Source organism: Schistocerca piceifrons, chromosome 2 (assembly GCF_021461385.2).
Source record: "Schistocerca piceifrons isolate TAMUIC-IGC-003096 chromosome 2, iqSchPice1.1, whole genome shotgun sequence".
Classification (NCBI taxonomy): Eukaryota; Metazoa; Arthropoda; class Insecta; order Orthoptera; family Acrididae; genus Schistocerca; species Schistocerca piceifrons.
The window spans coordinates 697,208,663-697,230,311 of record NC_060139.1 but is presented as its reverse complement, the minus strand read 5'-3'; the positions used below and the strand labels follow the sequence as shown (position 1 = coordinate 697,230,311).

The 21,649-nt window shown below is 45.6% G+C and overlaps 1 protein-coding gene and 1 pseudogene across 1 annotated transcript in view; both read left to right on the top strand.

The window, feature by feature from the left end:
* LOC124775756 (protein phosphatase PHLPP-like protein) overlaps positions 1 to 21,649 on the top strand; it is a 241,492-nt gene that overhangs the window by 84,944 nt on the left and 134,899 nt on the right. The window lies entirely within an intron of this gene.
* LOC124778051 lies at positions 4,991 to 5,108 on the top strand (annotated as a pseudogene).

Here is a 21,649-nt window from a genome sequence, read left to right as displayed (position 1 = left end):
CTTTGAATCCAAGCCACATATGGTCTACACTTCTATTATTATTTTGGAATGAGTGGAGATTGTCTCTCAGGAAGGCGTCAAGTGAATTTTTATCTGCTTTTTTGAATAGGTATATTTTTCGTTTATTTTGCGAGGATTTGGGGATTACAATATTCAGTCTCGCTACGACAACCCTGTGTTCACTAGTCCCTGAATCGGTTTCGATGCTCATTATTAACTCAGGATTATTTGTTGCTAAGAGGTCAAGTGTGTTTTAACAACCGTTTACTATTCGCATGGGCTGATGAACTAACTGCTCGAAATAATTTTCAGAGAATGCGTTTAGCACAATTTCGGATGATATTTTATGCGTACCTCCGCAATTAAACATGTATGTCCACCAACATATCGAGGATACATTAAAGTCACCACCAACTATTATCGTATGAGCCGGGTACGCAATCGAAATCAAACTCAAGTTTTCTTCGAACCTTTCAGCAACTGTATCATCTGAATTGGGAGGTCGGTAAAAGGATCGAATTATTATTTTATTCCGGTTGCCAACAATGACCTCTGCCCATACTAACTCACAGGAAGTATCTACTTAAATTTCGCGACAAGATTAACTACTTCTGATAGCAACACGCCACCGCCAACCGTGTTTAGCCTATCCTTTCGGAACACCGTTAGGTTCTTCGCAAAAATTTTGGGCTGAGCTTATGTCCGGACTTAGCCAGCTTTCAGTGCCTATAACGATTTGAGCATCAGTGCTTTCAATTAGCGCTTGGAGCTCTGGTACTTTCCCAACACAGCTACGATAACTTACAACTGTTATACCAATGGTTCCTTTATCTGCGTTCTTCCAATGCTCAGCCTGCTCCCTTTGTGACTGCGGCCCTTTTTGTGTTTTCCGGAGACCCGGAGTACCTAAAAAACTGCCCAGTCCACGCCAAACAGCCCCTGCTACCCGTGTAGCCCCCTCCTGCGTACAGTGGACACCAGACCTACTCAGCGGAACCCGAACCCCAAAAAGTTCGCGTTTGTTTTGAAAAACGTTCTGGACAATTTGAGAGAATGATTTTGCGGTCAGTTCGCCTTTTTTTTTTTTTTTTTTTTTTTTTTTTTTTTTTTTTTTTTTTTTTTTTTTTGTCTACTGACTGGTTTGATGCGGCTCGCAACGAATTCCGTTCCTGTGCTAACTTCTTCATCTCAGAGTAGCACTTGCAACCTACGTCCTCAATTATTTACTTGACGTATTCCAATCTCTGTCTTCCTCTACAGTTTTTGCCCTCTACAGCTCCCTCTAGTACCATGGAAATCATTCCCTCATGTCTTAGCAGATGTCCTATCATCCTGTCCCTTCTCCTTATCAGTGTCTTCCACATATTCCTTTCCTCTCCGATTCTGCATAGAACCTCCTCATTCCTTACCTTATCAGTCCACCTGATTTTCAACATTCGGCTATAGCACCACATCTCAAATGCTTCGATTCTCTTCTGTTCCGGTTTTCCCACAGTCCATGTTTCACTACCATACAATGCTGTACTCCAGACGTACATCCTCAGAAATTTCTTCCTCAAATTAAGGCCGGTATTTGATATTAGTAGACTTCTCTTGGCCAGAAATGCCTTTTTTGCCATAGCGAGTCTGCTTTTGATGTCCTCCTTGCTCCGTCCGACATTGGTTATTTTACTGCCTAGGTAGCAGAATTCCTTAACTTCACTGACTTCGTGACCATCAATCCTGATGTTAAGTTTCTCGCTGTTCTCATTTCTACTACTTCTCATTGCCTTCGTCTTTCTCCGATTTACTCTCAAACCATACTGTGTACTCATTAGACTGTTCATTCCGTTCAACAGATCATTTAATTCTTCTTCACTTTCACTCAGGATAGCAATGTCATCAGCGAATCGTCTCATTGATATCCTTTCACCTTGTATTTTTATTCCACTCCTGAACCTTTCTTTTATTTCCATAATTGCTTCCTCGATGTACAGATTGAAGAGTAGGGGCAAGAGGCTACAGCCTTGTCTTACACCCTTCTTAATACGAGCACTTCGTTCTTGATCGTCCACTCTTATTATTCCCTCTTGGTTGTTGTACATATTGTATATGACCCGTCTCTCCCTATAGCTTATCCCTACTTTTTTCAGAATCTCGAACAGCTTGCACCAATTTATATTGTCGAACGCTTTTTCCAGGTCGACAAATCCTATGAAAGTGTCTTGATTTTTCTTTAGCCTTGCTTCCATTATTAGCCGTAACGTCAGAATTGCCTCTCTCGTCCCTTTATTTTTCCTAAAGCCAAACTGATTGTCACCTAGCGCATTCTCAATTTTCTTTTCCATTCTTCTGTATATTATTCTTGTAAGCAGCTTTGATGCGTGAGCTGTTAAGCTGATTGTGCGATATTTCTCGCACTTGTCAGCTCTTGCCGTCTTCGGAACTGTGTGGATGATGCTTTTCCGAAAGTCAGATGGTATGTCGCCAGACTCATATATTCTACACACCAACGTGAATATTCGTTTCGTTGCCACTTCCCCCAATGATTTTAGAAATTCTGATGGAATGTTATCTATCCCTTCTGCCTTATTTGACCGTAAGTCCTCCAAAGCTCTTTTAAATTCCGATTCTAATACTGGATCCCCTATCTCTTCTAAATCGACTCCTGTTTCTTCTTCTATCACATCAGACAAATCTTCACCCTCATAGAGGCTTTCAATGTATTCTTTCCACCTATCTGCTCTCTCCTCTGCATTTAACAGTGGAATTCCCGTTGCACTCTTAATGTTACCACCGTTGTTTTTAATGTCGCCAAAGGTTGTTTTTACTTTCCTGTATGCTGAGTCTGTCCTTCCGACAATCATATCTTTTTCGATGTCTTCACATTTTTCCTGCAGCCATTTCGTCTTAGCTTCCCTGCACTTCCTATTTATTTCATTCCTCAGCGACTTGTATTTCTGTATTCCTGATTTTCCCAGAACATGTTTGTACTTCCTCCTTTCATCAATCAACTGAAGTATTTCTTCTGTTACCCATGGTTTCTTCGCAGCTACCTTCTTTGTACCTATGTTTTCCTTCCCAACTTCTGTGATGGCCCTTTTTAGAGATGTCCATTCCTCTTCAACTGTACTGCCTACTGCGCTATTCCTTATTGCTGTATCTATAGCGTTAGAGAACTTCAAAGGAATCTCGTCATTCCTTAGTACTTCCGTATCCCACTTCTTTACGTATTGATTCTTCGTGACTAATGTCTTGAACTTCAGCCTACTCTTCATCACTACTATATTGTGATCTGAGTCTATATCTGCTCCTGGGTACGCCTTACAATCCAGTATCTGATTTCGGAATCTCTGTCTGACCATGATGTAATCTAATTGAAATCTTCCCGTATCTCCCGGCCTTTTCCAAGTATACCTCCTCCTCTTGTGATTCTTGAACAGGATATTCGCTGTTACTAGCTGAAACTTGTTACAGAACTCAATTAGTCTTTCTTCTCTTTCATTTCTTGTCCCAAGTCCATATTCTCCTGTAATCTTTTCTTCTACTCCTTCCCCTACAACTGCATTCCAGTCGCCCATGACTATGAGATTTTCGTCCCCCTTTACATACTGCATTACCCTTTCAATATCCCCATACACTTTCCCTATCTGTTCATCTTCAGCTTGTGACGTCGGCATGTATACCTGAACTATCGTTGTCGGTGTTGGTCTGCTGTCGATTCTGATTAGAACAACCTGGTCACTGAACTGTTCACAGTAACACACCCTCTGCCCTACCTTCCTATTCATAACGAATCCTACACCTGTTATACCATTTTCTGCTGCTGTTGATATTTCCCGATACTCATCTGACCAGAAATCCTTGTCTTCCTTCCACTTCACTTCACTGACCCCTAGTATATCTAGGTTGAGCCTTTGCATTTCCCTTTTCAGATTTTCTAGTTTCCCTACCACGTTCAAGCTTCTCACATTCCACGCCCCGACTCGTAGAACGTTATCCTTTCGTTGATTATTCAATCTTTTTCTCATGGTAACCTCCCCCTTGGCAGTCCCCTCCCGGAGATCCGAATGGGGGACTATTCCGGAATCTTTTGCCAATGGAGAGATCATCATGATACTTCTTCAATTACAGGCCACATGTCCTGTGGATACACGTTACGTGTCTTTAATACAGTGGTTTCCATTGCCTTCTGCATCCTCATGTCGTTGATCGTTGCTGATTCTTCCGCCTTTAGGGGCAATTTCCCACCCCTAGGACAAGAGAGTGCCCTGAACCTCTATCCGCTCCTCCGCCCTCTTTGACAAGGCCGTTGGCAGAATGAGGCTGACTTCTTATGCCGGAAGTCTTCAGCCGCCAATGCTGATTATTTATCAATATTTAGGCAGTGGCGGGGAACGAACCCGGGACCGAAGACGTTTTGATTGTGAATCATAGACGCTACCCCTTTTCTTTTTTTTTTTTTTAAATCTCATTTTGTTCGTTTTTGTTCGTTGCATCTGCTCGGGGCGGACGTCGTAAGACATCCGTTTAAGTTCGTTGTTGATCGATTAGCTCAGTTTTTTTTAATTACAGAGGGCTGCTAACCCTCTGACCGAACACGCTGAGCTACCGTGCCGGCTACCCCTAGACCATTTACGGGACATAATGTTAAGGTCACCTAGTGCACAAAATTCTGCACCGGCAACTCTTTCGCAGTTACGGACGGCTGTAAAGGCAGCGTGACTCCATATTTCTGCAGGGGACGTCGAACGGCTTGAGTTCATGCCAAGTCGCCGCACTTCACCGGACAAAGGCAGATCCGACACGGTATTAGGAGGTGTCCCAAAATTTTTGTCACCTTATTGTACTACCGGTTTCGGTTGGAAACCGTCATCTGGTGCGAAACTCGAACAAAAACACCTTACGTATTACGAAAATAAAAACAATGGAATGCAGCTAGTGATACACCCATTGACAAACATACGTCAATAGGGTTCAAACTTTATACATCGCCTATACGTATGCAGCGGCCAACGGCCTTGCCGCAGTGGTAGCTCCGGTTCCCGTCAGATCACCGAAGTTAAGCACTGCCTGGCTGGGCTAGCACTTGGATGAGTGACCATCCGGTCTACCGAGCGCTGTTGGCAAGCGGGGTGCACTCAGCCCTTGTGAGGCAAACTGAGGAGCTACTTGATTGAGAAGTAGCGGCTCCGGTATCGGAAACTGACATACGGCCGGGAGAGCGGTGTGCTGACCACATGCCCCTCCATATCCGCATCCAGTGACGCCTACGGGCTGAGGATGACAAGGCGGCCGGTCGGTACCGTTTCGCCTTTATGTCCTGTTCGGGAGGAGTTTAGTTTAGTTTTATATATATGCAGCTCTTCTTGTCGGTTTGTAATACACTGTAATGTTATTTTTCAAATTGAACCAGATTGACATATTTTGATCGATGAATGAGTCAATAGCGGCATGTTGCCATTTTCGTAATGTGTAAGGTGTTTTTGTTCGAATTTCGTACCAAATGAGGATTTGTAACCGAAACCGGTAGTACAACAAAAAGGACCAAATATTGCTGTGTGTTACGAATTATGTGAAACATATTTGCGCTGTTAACTAATGCCTGAAAAAAACGTTCTAAATAAGGACGTTGGTTGTAGGTATCATTCCGAGATGAAGAATCTCGAATCTCGTAGAGTAAAGGAAGACGTGGCGGGCCGCATGAAACCAGTTAGAAGAACGGTGACTCTGAAAGAAACATAAAAGACAAAATCCATCACTCCAGACGTTAAACACCCGACGAACCCCAGAAAGTGATAATTAAGACACAGTGGAAAGGTAGTCTCAGCCTGTGCGCTGCGTGCAGCTGTCGATGTTGTTATGTCCAAAAGTGGGCCAGCGGTGTCCGGACAGCGGCAGGGCGTGTGGCAGGGCTGTGGCAGCGGCGAGCTGCTAGGCGTGAGCGCGCCGCGTCACGGAAACAAGGCCCGCGCGCTGCCACGGTGGGCGGGCAGCCAGTTTTAATGAGCGCCGGCCGGAAGGGAGACCACGTCAGCCTCCACTCGCGCACCGGCCTGCCACGGTCCGCCGTCTCCTGCTCACACTCGCCTCCTCTGTGGAACCAGCTGTTAAGAACTCGCCGCTTTAGCAAAAACATTGGCCGGCGGCATTCCGCAGAACCCCAGTCCCAAGCAGCATCTAAGTAAGTAATCTCTTAATTGTTTGGGACTATGCAGACTTCAAGAAGAATATAATAATTCCAATCCCAAAGAAAGCAGGTGTTGACAGCTGCGAAAATTACCGAACTATTAGTTTAATAAGTCACAGCTGTAAAAACTAACGCGAAGTCTTTACAGGCGAATGGAAAAACTGGTAGAAGCCGACCTCGGGGAAGATCAGTTTGGATTCCGTAGAAATGTTGGAACACGTGAGGCAATACTGACCCTACGACTTATCTTAGAAGAGAGATTAAGGAAAGGCAAACCTACGTTTCTAGCATTTGTACACTTAGAGAAAGCTTTTGACAATGCTGACTGCAACACTCTCTTTCAAATTCTGAAGGTGGCAGGGGTAAAATACAGGGAGCGAAAGGCTATTTACAATTTGTACAGAAACCAGATGGCAGTTATAAGAGTCGAGGGACATGAAAGGGAAGCAGTGGTTGGGAAGGGAGTGAGACAGGGTTGTAGGCTCTCCCCGATGCTATTCAATCTGTATATTGAGCAACCACTAAAGGAAACAAAAGAAAAGTTCGGAGTAGGTAGTAAAATCCATGGAGAAGAAATAAAAACTTTGAGGTTCGTCGATGACATTGTAATTCTGTCAGAAACAGCAAAAGACTTGGAAAAGCAGTTGAACGGAATGGACAGTGTCTTGAAAGGAGGGTATAAGATGAACATCAACAAAAGCAAAACAAGGATAATGGAATGTAGTCGAATTAAGTCGGATGATGCTGAGGGAATTAGATTAGGAAGTAAGACACTTAAAGCAGTAAAGGAGTTTTGCTATTTGGGGAGCAAAATAACTGATGATGGTCGAAGTAGAGAGGATATAAAATGTAGACTGGCAATGGAAAGGAAAGCGTTTCTGAAGAAGAGAAATTTGTTAACATCGAGTATTGATTTAAGTGTTAGGAAGTCATTTCTGAAAGTATTTATATGGAGTGTAGCCATGTATGGAAGTGAAACGTGGACGATAAATAGTTTAGACAAAAAGAGAATAGAAGCTTTCGAAATGTGGTGCTACAGAAGAATGCTGAAGATTAGATGGGTAGATCATATAACTAATGAGGAGGTATTGAATAGAATTGGGAAGAAGAGGAGTTTGTGGCACAAGTTGACTAGAAGAAGGGATCGGTTGGTAGGACATGTTCTGAGGCATCAAAGGATCACCAATTTAGTACTGGGGGGCAGCTTGGAGGGTAAAAATCGTAGAGGGAGACCAAGAGATGAATACACTAAGCAGATTCAGAAGGATGTAGGCTGCAGTAGGTACTGGGAGATGAAGAAGCTTGCACAGGATAGAGTAGCATGGAGCGCTGCATCAAACCAGTCTCAGGACTGAAGACCACAACAACAACAAACATGTGTGGACAATAAAATCATTACATGCTTAGGTACTGAATTTCCTTATTAGAAAATGACAACAATGTTTCAACGATGGTGACAGAAATATAATGAAATTTTGGAGGTAGCAGGGATGAAACATGAGGAATGAAAGGTTATGTGCAGGAACTGGACTGGAGTTATAAGAGTCGAAGGACGTGAATAGGGAGCAATAGTTGCAAAATGAGACAATGTTGTACGTTATCCCCTCCTGTTATTCAATACGTACGTGAAGCAAACGCCCCAACTCTCTGACTGACCCATCATGAAGATCCACTCGCTCTTGTATGAGAAATCCATATTTTCCAAACTCCAGTGCCCAACTGATGTCTGTCTAGCTGGCAAAGTACTTGGTACGGTAGATATCCCAAACTATCTGATTAATCGTATCTGGACACCTACTAGTGTCCACCTTTCGCCTTTATGACTACCGGATCTCCAATGGGGTATCTGAATGTCTGTGGCGGAATTGCTGCCCATTCTTCCTCAATAGACGAAACCAGCGAAGGTAGTGGCGTTGGACCCTCGGGTCTGGAGCGAAGTCGACGTAATAACTCATCACAAAGATATTCCATCGTGTTCAGGTCGGAACTTTGGGCAGGCCAGTCCATTTCGGGAATGGTATTCTTAAACCATTGCGTCATAAATGCTGCTTTACGACAGGGAACGTCGTCATGTTCATACAATCATCGTCTCCGAACTGTACACAGAACACAATGCCGTAAAATCTGTTCGTATCCTTCCGTGTTTTGCGTTTTCTTAAGCGCAATAATGCGACCAAACCCCAAAAACGAAAAACACTCCTATTATGCACTTTTACTGTACGCATCACACATGATGGCAGGTAACACTCTCCAGGCATTCCCCAAACCTAAACCATTCTACTGCATTTCCACTGGGTACAGTGTGATTCCTTACTCCAAACCACTTGCTTGCAGTAATCCACTGCCCAGTGCCTTCGCTCTTATTACACCACCTCAAGCGTCGCTTGGCAGCGACCACAGATCACATATGTCTCGTTTATAAGGAGCCCACATTCCAGCTTCCTACGCATCGTCAGTCTGCTAACTGGACTACCGGTAGCACTTTGGAACTCACGAATGATTCCTTACGCTGATTTAAAGCGATTTTTTGCACCTCTTCTCCGCAATGCTCGTCTGCAGGGATGGTTTTCGGTTACACAGTTGTTTTTTTCGCCTCCAGTTTAACCTCACAGTTAAAGCCGTTCAAAATACCCGGTTTTTGAAGTAACCGATATTCGGCTTCCTAATACTGTTGTTTGATCACAAGCTGATAACGTTCCTGCACCGCCACTTTTGGATGGCGTCAATTTTTCAACCTGTGATCATAGAATAGTAATACGAGGGAATGAACATTAGTGAACCGTACTTGCCGCCAATATAAAACCAGAATCGTCACGTGACATCAGTATAACGCCATTTGTTTATGTTTGGCCCTAACAACGAACCCTTACGAGCACGCTTACTTATACTGATTTTACACATTTACTTATTACTAACAGCAATGCTGAGTAATTATCACTTCAACAGATGCAAATCGAAATACGTTAAAGGAACAAAAATTACTTTTCATAGGCAAATACCACAGATGTCTAATTATAGTACTCATGCATTCACATAGTAAGAGGGGCTTTAAGTGTTGAACAATGTGGATACGTAGTGCAAGAAAGAGTTAATGTTAAAAGGCTAATTTTCGTGCCTCTATGGCCATATATCAGTAAGACAAGTTCTAGGTAAATTTCGTGGTTTATGAATGTATACATGTCTCGGGCATTTTTCACCTCCAGATAAACTTTATTCTAACAGATGAAGTCATTATCTTGAGATTATACTGATTTCCAAAGTAATCGTCTTATTTAAAAACAGTTTCCTTGTAGTACTAGCTGCGATGAAGTGGAGAATAAGTGTGTGGGAACAACATTTTCGTTTCCACAAAAATGGCGGAATATGAAAGGCTCTAGAAAGAAGAAACGAAAAAGTATTACAGTTGTGGTTAATCGCCAATTTACTGTATGTCGTAACTCCAGATATCGTGTTACTCTGGACACTTTCATATTGGCATACAAAAAAGTCATTTCGCAATGCTACTGTTACATTTTTTGGATTTATACAGTGGTTAAGCAGACTTTGTGTAAAAACCTTACCATGCTTATTTTAAAGTGAAACTTGGTGACCAGAACAAGAGATGGGCACCAGAGATAGTTTGCTGCTGTTGTGTAGAAAGGTTAAGATTGTGCACAAAAGAAAAGAAAACATGCGTGCCATCTGTGATTCCAGTGCTGTGGAGGGAGCCTAAAAATCATCTTAATGACTGTTACGTCAGCTTAGTTAATGCTCAGGGGTGCAGTTCGAAAAATAAAAGGCAAATTGTGTATTCCTGCCTTCAGTCAGCCATTAGGACAGCTTGCACATGGCGAAGATCTGATTGACCCTCTTGCTCCAGCTGTTGTAGAGAATGTGGAAGAAGATGACGAAGAAAATAAAGTTGATGCAATTACCGAAGACGAAAGTAATGTCCACCGCCTGAATGCGACTTTACTCAATAGCTGTTCACTCAGAGTGAACTTAGTGCTCTCGTACGTGATTTGAATTTGCCTAAGGAATCTGTGGAACTATTTGCTTCCTGGTTAAAAAGTAAGAACCTTCTGGAACCGGGAATACTAGTATAAACATAGAGAGAAAGAATTAGTTCATTTATTCTCACAGAACGAGTCCCTAGTTTACTGCAACAACATAAACGAGTTAATGCAGTTCTATGAGATTGAACGTGATCCTACACAAGGGAGACTTTTCTAGACTCGTTAACAAAGAGCCTGAAAGGCGCGTTACTGCATAAAGGAAAGGTGTATGGGTCCATTCTTGTGGTCCATTCAGTTCAAATGAAAGCGACGAGTGAGAACATAAAGATACTCTTAACAAGTATCCAGTATGGCGATCACACTTCTCTTATCTGCGGCGACTTCGAAGTTACCGGAATGCTCTTAGGACAACAGGCTGGGTTCACAAAAATTCCTTGCTTTTTATATGCCAATTGGACAGTCGGGCAAGGGAAAGACTTGTAGTGTGAGAGTTTGGCCACGGCGGAGAAATTTTGTACCTGTAACAAAAAATATCCTGCACGATCCGCTTGTACAACAAAAAGAAGTCTTGCTTCCACTAAACAATTTAGGGTAATTCTGAGGAGTATTTTTAAATGTATTTCAGCTTTTAAGTGAGCTTTGATTAAAAAAACTCACCTTGTTTGAAATGTGTTGGAATATGTTTGAAGGACTCAGAAGTGAAAATACGAGGGTGGTTTGAAAAGTTCTCGGAATCACCACGCGACGTCAGCGCTAGAGCAACGAGTTGTTCACGTGATATTCATTGGACTGTTGCCTGCAAACACGTACCACGTCAGTGCTCTTGGAAGAGAGCTGTGGCGGTGGCGTGACTCAGTTGTTCTTCCCGCGTAGTTATTTGCGAAGATGGAAAAAAACGAGATTCGAGCAGTGATTAAGTACACTCCTGGAAATTGAAATAAGAACACCGTGAATTCATTGTCCCAGGAAGGGGAAACTTTATTGACACATTCCTGGGGTCAGATACATCACATGATCGCACTGACAGAACCACAGGCACATAGACACAGGCAACAGAGCATGCACAATGTCGGCACTAGTACAGTGTATATCCACCTTTCGCAGCAATGCAGGCTGCTATTCTCCCATGGAGACGATCGTAGAGATGCTGGATGTAGTCCTGTGGAACGGCTTGCCATGCCATTTCCACCTGGCGCCTCAGTTGGACCAGCGTTGGTGCTGGACGTGCAGACCGCGTGAGACGACGCTTCATCCAGTCCCAAACATGCTCAATGGGGGACAGATCCGGAGATCTTGCTGGCCAGGGTAGTTGACTTACACCTTCTAGAGCACGTTGGGTGGCACGGGATACATGCGGACGTGCATTGTCCTGTTGGAACAGCAAGTTCCCTTGCCGGTCTAGGAATGGTAGAACGATGGGTTCGATGACGGTTTGGATGTACCGTGCACTATTCAGTGTCCCCTCGACGATCACCAGTGGTGTACGGCCAGTGTGGGAGATCGCTCCCCACACCATGATGCCGGGTGTTGGCCCTGTGTGCCTCGGTCGTATGCAGTCCTGATTGTGGCGCTCACCTGCACAGCGCCAAACACGCATACGACCATCATTGGCACCAAGGCAGAAGCGACTCTCATCGCTGAAGACGAAACGTCTCCATTCGTCCCTCCATTCACGCCTGTCGCGACACCACTGGAGGCGGGCTGCACGATGTTGGGGCGTGAGCGGAAGACGGCCTAACGGTGTGCGGGACCGTAGCCCAGCTTCATGGAGACGGTTGCGAATGGTCCTCGCCGATACTCCAGGAGCAACAGTGTCCCTAATTTGCTGGGAAGTGGCGGTGCGGTCCCCTACGGCACTGCGTAGGATCCTACGGTCTTGGCGTGCATCCGTGCGTCGCTGCGGTCCGGTCCCAGGTCGACGGGCACGTGCATCTTCCGCCGACCACTGGCGACAACATCGATGTACTGTGGAGACCTCACGCCCCACGTGTTGAGCAATTCGGCGGTACGTCCACCCGGCCTCCCGCATGCCCACTATACGCCCTCGCTCAAAGTCCGTCAACTGCACATACGGTTCACGTCCACGCTGTCGCGGCATGCTACCAGTGTTAAAGACTGCGATGGAGCTCCGTATGCCACGGCAAACTGGCTGACACTGACGGCGGCGGTGCACAAATGCTGCGCAGCTAGCGCCATTCGACGGCCAACACCGCGGTTCCTGGTGTGTCCGCTGTGCCGTGCGTGTGATCATTGCTTGTACAGCCCTCTCGCAGCGTCCGGAGCAAGTGTGGTGGGTCTGACACACCGGTGTCAATGTGTTCTTTTTTCCATTTCCAGGAGTGTACTTCGTAAAGAGAGGTATGGAAGCAAAAGACATTCATGCCCATTTCTAGAATACACTGAAGGAGTCTGCTCCTTCATATTCAACTGTTGCCAAGCTGACAAATGAATTTAAATTTGGTCAGGAGAGCTTAGATGTTGATCCGCGCAGTGGTCGGCCAAGATGTGTCACTACTCCAGAAATCATTGCAAAAGGGCACACCATGGTCAGGGAGGATCGGCGATTGAAAGAGCGTGAAATTGCTCACGCTTGCCAGATGTCATATGAAAGGGTAATCGCATTTTAACTGAAGAATTAGAAATGAAGAAATTATCTGCAAGATGGGTGCCGCGACTCGTGACGCGCGCCCGCACACATGTGCCGTCGCCGAGGCAAAATTAGACGAACTAAGGTATGAATTGTTGTCACACCCGCCTTACTAACCTGATATGGCTTCGCCTATTGTTCCGTCTGATTTCTATCTCTCCCCAACACTGAAATTTTTTCTTTGTGGACGTAGTGTGAGAAGTGATTGTATGGCATTGTTGGCCGGGAGGCCCCAAGCGGGGAAGTTCGACCGCCGTATTGCAAGTCCTTTTTAGCTGAAGCCACTTCGGCGACTTGCGAGTCAATGAGGATGAAATAATGATGAAAGACACACAACATCCAGTCATCACGAGGCAGAGAAAATCCCCAACCCCGCCAGGAATCGAACCCGGGACCCCGTGCGCGGGAAGCGAGAACGCTACCGCAATACCACGAGCTGCGGACTGTAGACGAAGATTCACTTTTTTTTTTAATCTCATTTTGTTCGTTTTCGTTCGTTGTATCTACTCGGGGCGGACGTCGCAAGACACCCGTTTCAGTTCGTCGTTGATCCATTAACTCAGTTTTTTTTTTTTTTTTTACAAAGGGCAGCTAACCCTCCGACCGAACACGCTGAGTTACCGTGCCGGCGTTCTCATTTTGTTCTCTTCGTTTGTTGTATCTGCTCAGGGCGGACGTCGTAAGACACCCGTTTCTGTTCGTTGTTGAACTCAGTTTTTTTATTGCAGAGGGCAGCTAACCCTCTGACCGAACACGCTGAGCTACCGTGCCAGCACACTTGAAACGAAGAACTGATAGCCAGAGTTGACAAGTATTTCGCAGTCCTGGAGGAAACTCATTTTCGAGGTGGGATCAAGGCACTGGAACATCGTTAGAGCAAAGTGTATTAATCTACAAGAAGACTACAATCAAAAACAAAAAAAAAGTTTCAGTGATGTAAGTACTTTTTTTCTATTCCGTTCTGAGAAATTTTCAAACCACCCTTGTAGTCAAAACCGGTCAAAGAAAACCATCGTAACGACCGGGAGAGCGGTGTGCTGACCACATGCCCCTCCTATCCACATCCTCAACTGAGGATGACACGGCGGTCGGATGGTCCCGATGGGCCACTTGTGGCCTGAAGACGGAGTGCCTTGTAGTGAAAATGTAGTCGAATTACTTATTATTTTGTGTAAAAACCTGATGTGACAGACAAAACGGTAGTTCTTTCTAGAATCAGGATAAAAAATTGATTCAAGAACACCTGCTTTCAACAAATCATTTGACAAAAAGTATTAGAATGCAGACTAATGTTAACAATATCGTATTGGAAGGAAGTATGGCGGGTACGGAGACTCTGTCCCTAGGGCGGTGACTGGAGGCAGACGTGCAACGAAAGTGTAGCGTGCGCTGTCCACGTAACACAGTGCTCTGTTTCCTTTTCCTCGGGCCGCTGGCGCCGTGGCCGGCCGCCGGCAGCTGGTCCAGTGGGTCGGCTCAGCCGCCAGCGGACATCGAGGACGCGGCCGGCCCGTCTCATCGCCGTGTGAGAGAGAGCCGGCGGCTACGGGTACGGCCGCACGGGCGCGCGCTTTAAGGGCCGCAGGCAGTGCTTGCGGACCTGGGACTCCATTCCAAATACACAATGGCTCATCGCTAAAATACAATCGTGCTTTGTGTTGTTTGTTTTGTTACTGGGGCAACAAAAGACAGCATGGACACACCGAGATTATGCGAACTTTAGTAAGACGAGTAGCTCTCAGTTCTGCACTGCAGGTAAATGAGCATCACATGTTCTTCTTTTTCTCCCCCCCCTCACTCGACTTCCTTGCCTTTTCTCGACTCTCTACGAAGTCATAATTGTTATGTGGATTCTGGCAGTGTTAGTTGACACCCGGATCCTCTTCCTGACGGCACCACTCTCGCCGGCACAGAATCTGTGTGCCCCATCTGTCTGCTTCTAAGGTAAATCTGATGTTCATGTGCGAGAACGTTTTGCAAATGTTTACGTAGCATGTGTCTAAGGCTGCAGTCACAATGGCCGCTATATCGGTGGATTCCGCCGACGACCAACATCAGCCGGAGACGGCCGATCTTTTCAAATCAGGACGCCATTACGTGCGCGGTCGCACAACCGATCTTACCCCCGAACGTACAGACTTCGTACGACAATCGTTGAAATTCAGATCAGTTTGTTTTTATCGGTCAAATCAACTGACGTTCTCGCACACAAAAGATGGAGCACTCCGTCTTCAGGCCACGAGTGGCCTACCGGGAACATCCGACCGCCGTGGTGGATGCGGATAGAAGGGGCGTGGGGTCAGCACACCGCTCTCCCGGTCGTAAGATGGTATTCCTGACCGAAGCCGCTACTATTCGATCGAGTAGCTCCTCAATTGGTATCACGAGGCTGAGTGCACCCCGAAAAATGGCGGCCTGGATGGTCACCCATCGAAGTGCCGACCTCGCCCGACAGCGCTTAACTTCGGTGATCTCAGGGGAACCGGTGTAACCACTGCGGCAAGGCCGTTGCCACACGAAAGATGGGGCGTGAGAAACTGACAAGTCCAAAAAAGAGTGATTTTTGTGAGATCCTGAGGATGAAAATATCATAATCGGGATATAGTTCAAAATGTATTGACTGATATCGCAGGTTTATTCGAAACCTCAAATAGTCAAAACTTTTATTGGAAATTTTAGGCGTAGATTATAACCTCAAAAATTAATTTGTTCAAATGAAAAGGGTGGAGTATTTTATATGCTTTTAGCTACTGCAGTGGATTTTTTGTGGCAATTTGTCATTATTTATCTACAAATCATTATTTTTACTGATTACTGGAGTTTTATGCCAGTAGGGTAGTGATTTTGTTAATGTGAAGTGGTTTGCAAATGTAGTGTACGATATACATTTCCACTTTTAAGTGCTTTAGGTTTTCACAGTGTCTTATGCTACACTTTATGCTTGCCTTTTACTCGTGTGCCAAATGACAGTCATTGAAGCTTAATTGACGTACGTCTGCACAACTTTAAATAAATACAGCGAAAAATAGTCTTTATGACTTGCATTTCAAAGTCACCACGTATTATCTCGAGTATGTAAAAAAATGGTTCAAATGGCTCTGAGCACTATGGGACTTAACATCTGAGGTCATCAGTCCCCTAGAGCTTAGAACTACTTAAACCTAACTAACCTAAGGACATCACACACATCCATGCCCGAGGCAGGATTCGAACCTGCGACCGTAGCGGTCGCGCGGTTCCAGACTGACGCGCCTAGAACCGCTTGGCCACACCGGCCGGCCCTCGAGTGTGTAACAGAACGTTTCTCCCGTCATCTCATACATTCGTAAAGCTTGTCTGGTTGTTCCGATAACAGAGGACAGATTGTATAGTACTCGCCACGTTCTTTACGAAAGAGGAAAGCTCATTCACATGCACTCGGCGTCTCTTTAATAGCAGAAGCCGCTAGGCAATACTCGTTAGTTTGTTGATTTGGGGGAGGAAACTAAATAGCGAGGTCATCGTTCCCATCGGATTAGCGAAGGATGGGGAAGGACTTCGGCCATGTCCTTTGAAAGGAACCATCCCGGCATTTGCCTGGAGCGATGTAGGGAAATGTAAAATCTAAATCTGGTTGGCCATCGACGGGGTTTGAATTGTCGTCCTGCTGAATGCGAGTGCACAGTGCGCCACCTCGCTCGGTACAGTACTCGTATCCAAGCAGAGAGGTGTCGTGATATCCACCCCACCCTAAGAGCTTAAAATCTAACCTACTTCATACACAGAACAGATTCTAACCTAACCCAACCTCCTTGATCCTGCCAAAAACTAACGTAGGAGATCGGACGCACTATGACCACGCTGCCACCTATGTCATCGGGCGAGGTCTGGCGACGTTGTCTGACGACCTTTGTCGGAGCCACTGTGAACGCAGCTTAAGACGGCGGAACGTAGGTACCATTTCGGTAATTACGTAGTCAGGTGGAAAACTGCCTAAAAACCATATCCAGGCTGACCAGTTCACCAGCCCTTTCCGTTTATGCGCTTTGCGAATTCGATTCGGGACAAACTCACCTCCCCGGATACCGGATGCGATCAGTTAATCGTTTGTTACGTGCTCATATGATCATGTAAATAAAGAGGCAATGTAAATCCTGAAGTACTCTAGCAACTTTTTCATTTAAATTGATTCCCAGTTAGCTGCAAAATATTTTATTTAACTTGCGCTCGTCGTATTTCTTCATTACAGGCTTGTTTCGGCTAGTATGCCATTGTCAAGTACACGTGTTACAATTAATATAGCTTACTTATTAATTAATCTAGGTGTGTTTCGTGTAAAGTTGCTTTTCAGTTTTACTTAAGTGTAGGTGGAGCGATGGTCATAGTGCCATCTTGAAGCAAATATTTGTCTGGTGACAAGTTGTATGAATCACGAAATTTCGTCTGCATAGAACACTATTTTTGACAGATAAAATGACAGTTCTCACTCCTGTGATGATTTCTGTTTACAGAGTATATCGTATCTCTGATGTCAGAGTTGGAGGTTGTATATCGTAGATATTAGAATTTTGTTCTTAACTGCGGTTAAAGGTTGTCTGTTTTTTTGTGCGTCGTGTGGTTTTTATTCAAAAATGGTTCAAATGGCTCTGAGCACTATGGGAGTCAACTTCTGAGGTCATCAATCCCCTAGAACTCAGAACTACTTAAACCTAACTAACCTAAGGACATCACACACATCCATGCCCGAGGCAGGATTCGAACATGCGACCGTAGCGGTCGTGCGCTTCCAGACTGTAGCGCCTAGAACCGCTCGGACACTCCGGCCGTCGGTTTTTATTCGTTTTCTTTTCTTAAAATTTCAATAGAGTATTCTACATTATTTTTTTTTCAAATGGGTTTGTTCGTCGAGGAAGTCTTTGGTATATTTGTCCGTATGTGTTAAATTACCAATTCTTCCGAGTCCGCCCCAGGTAGCTGAGTGACGCCGGCACGGTAGCTCAGCGTGTTCCGTCAGAGGGTTACCTGCCCTCTGTAAGAAAAAAAAAAACTGAGTTAGTCGATCAACAACGAACTTAAACGGATGTCTTACGACGGCCGCCCCGAGCAGATGCAACGACCAAGAGCAAACAAATAGAGATTAAAAAAAAAAAGAGGTCAGCGCGACAGAATGTCAATCCTAAGGGCCCGAGTTCGATTCCCGGCTGGGTCGGAGATTTTCTCCGATCAGGGACTGGGTGTTGTGTTGTCCTAATCATCATAATTTCATCCCGATCGACGCACAAGTCGCCGAAGTGGCGTCAAATCGAAAGACTTGCACCCGGCGAACGGTCTACTCGACGGGATGCCCTAGCCACACGACTTTCTTTTTTTTAATTCTTCCGAAATGTTCACAGTAGGGACTTTAGGTACTGCGTAGAATTTGTAAAATATATTGGATGTATTCTCTTGTGGAGTTTTGATTCTTTAGGTGTAAGGAGAATCCTGACTGGTTGCTTTCACAGTTTCTCATATGTTCTTTAAATCGAACTGTAAAGCTTGCAGTGAAGAAACACGACCATTACAACAAAATAAAATATTTCGCAGGTGGCTGGGAATTAGTTTGTATAAAAACGTCGTATTCTGCCCAGCAGAGAAGAAACAGACTAGCAACATAACTAGAGAGACCGGTTACAAGATGCTGGCGTCCTCGCTGACAGCTACGCTGGCACGTGATGGCAGGGCTGAGGGAGCACCGGACACAGCCGCGAGCGGCTAAACCAACAGCGCAGTCCCAACGGGCGTCGTTCCTTCGCAACGAACAGCAGAAAAACACGACTAAAACACCCTTGTCATCGCTTCTCAGTGGGCTACAAATTACCAGCAGGCCATATACGCCACGAGTAGACTCCTGTGTATCCCCTCCCTCTCTCCCAACCGGTGTAAGTGGTATTCTAGGATCAGTACAAAGTAAGAAATATGAGGTCAGTAGTCGTACGACACCTTTTGAAATCCAATATTTTGGAGAACCTACTACTCAGCTAACCAATCTACACTAACCAATCTACACCTGAAGAAGGCTGCTGCAAACCTACTACCACTACTTTATTGCACACTGCTGCCATTTTACTTCCTAAAAGCAAGCTTTCTTCTGAAGGTTCCGTACCTCAGTTGGTAAAAACGGAACCTTTTATAGGATCGTTTTGTTGTCCGTCTGTCCGTCCGATTGTTAAGAACCCTTTTTCTCGGAAACGAGTAGACGTATCAAGTTAAAATTTGGTTCAAAAATGGTTCAAATGGCTCTGAGCACTATGGGACTTAACTACTGTGGTCATCAGTCCCCTAGAACTTAGAACTACTTAAACCTAACTAACCTAAGGACATCACACACATCCATGCCCGAGGCAGGATTCGAACCTGTGACCGTAGCAGTCGCGCGGTTCCGGACTGCGCGCCTAGAACCGCTAGACCACCGCGGGCGGCAGTTAAAATTTATGTCACATACTTGGCAGTCGAAAAATCAAAGCTTCTACATCAATGCAATCCAAAGATGCTGTCATTTATGTCACATATTTTGATATTCGCAAATTCACTCGCCAAAATCTGTAAGGTACATCCTGTCAACCTAGAATCATGAAATTTGGCAAGAAGCAAGGCTTCACAGTACAGGTAAAGGCAAAGTCCGAAAATTGTTAAATTGTAACCATATCGCAAGAAAAAAACACTTTGTGTGTGTTAATTCCCTTTTTTCCAGGAATTGCAATAGCAGATGCGTGACAACACAATACAATTAAACTTAAAACATTCTCGGAAGTCTTAGAATACTTGGGCTTGATACACTACTGGCCATTAAAATTGCTACACCAAGAAGAAATGCAGATGATAAACGGGCATTCATTGGACAAATATATTATACTAGAACTGACATATGATTACATTTTCACGCAATTTGGGTGCACAGATCCTGAGAAATCAGTACCCAGAACGACCGACCACCTCTGGCAGTAGAAACGGCCTTGATACGCCTGGGCATTGAGTCAAACAGTGCTTGGATGGCGTGTACAGGTACAGCTGCCCATGTAGCTTCAACACGATACCACAGTTCATTAAGAGTAGTAACTGGTGTATTGTGACGAGCCAGTTGCTCGGCCACCATTGACCAGACGTTTTCAGTTGGTGAAAGATCTGGAGAATGTGCTGGCCAGGGCAGCAGTCGAACATTTTTCTGTATCCATAAAGGCCCGTACAGGACCTGCAACATGCAGTCGTGCATTATCCTGCTGAAATGTAGTGTGTCGCAGGGATCGAATGAAGGATAGAGCCACGGGTCGTAACACATCTGAAATGTAACGTCCACTGTTCAAAGTGCCGTCAATGCGAACAAGAGGTGGCCAAGACGTGTAACCAATGGCACCCCATACCATCACGCCGGGTGATATGCCAGTATGGCGATGACGAATACTCGCTTCCAATATGCGTTCACCGCGATGTCGCCAAACACGGATGCGACCATCATGATGCTGTAAACAGAACCAGAATTCATCCGAAAAAATGACGTTTTGCCATTCGTGCACCCAGGTTCGTCGTTGTGTACACCATCGCAGGCGCTCCTGTCTGTGATGGAGCGTCAAGGGTAACCGCTGCCATGGTCTCCGAGCTGATAGTCCATGCTGCTGCAAACGTCGTCGAAATGTTCGTGCTGATGGCTGTTGTCTTGCAAAACGTCCCCATCTGTTGACTCAGGGATCGAGACGTGGCTGCACGATCCGTTACAGCCATGCGGATAAGATGCCTGTCATCTCGACTGCTAGTGATACGAGGCCGTTGGGATCCAGCACGGCGTTCCGTATTACCCTCCTGAACCCACCGATTCCATATTCTGCTAACAGTTATTGGATCTCGACCAACGCTAGCGGCAATGTCGGGATACGATAAACCGTAATCGCGATAGGCTACAATCCGACCTTTATCAAAGTCAGAAACGTGATGGTACGCATTTCTCCTCCTTACACGAGGCATCACAACAACGTTTCACCAGGCAACGCCGGTCAACTGCTGTTTGTGTATGAGAAATCGGTTGGAAACTTTCCTCATGTCAGCACGTTGTTAGTGTCGCCACCGGCGTCAACATTGTGTGAATGCTCTGAAAAGCTAATCATTTGCATATCACAGTATCTTCTTCCTGCCGGTAAATTTCGCGTCTGTAGCACGTCATCTTCGTGGTGTAGCAATTTTAATGGCCAGTAGTGTATAATGCCAGTACCGATGTCGATAACCAAGCAAAAATCTTTAACATTCTTGAGCCCCCGTGTAGATGAACTATCTACACACATAATTGTGTATGCACATGACTCTTAGAGCGGGAGTTCTACTCGCACTTAGCCATTATTTTTGCAAATATCAATCCGCCCTCTACGAATCACAATCAAAGCACGAAGGTAGGACGTGTGCTGCAGTTAATAGGGGGTGACCAGTGATCAGACAGTGGTGTGTGTCGGTGGACGACGAAGTCCGCCAGGAAGCTGGAGGTGTTACAGCCGCGGGGAAAGCTGCCCCACGCCAGCAAGGCCGCGTGCCGGCGCATGCGCGCGCGAGCAACCGGGTCGCGCCAACGGCCGCCAGCCCACGGCCGCGCCGCGGGGACAAGGCTGCCCGGCGCTGTGTTTACACTGCTATCTCTAGGCTGCCTGCACCTGCATCTGTGTTTATACGCCTATCTCTCCCCACAAGCTGCCACTTATCTTAGCCGTCGCACCACCTTGAAGAGGGTCCCAATTAGGAGGGTCGTCTTTATCTCCACTGCGCGACGTGGTTCAGTGGCTACGCATTGAGGAGGACTCACTCAGATCCCGACACGGCCTTCCTCATTTAGACGATTGTGAC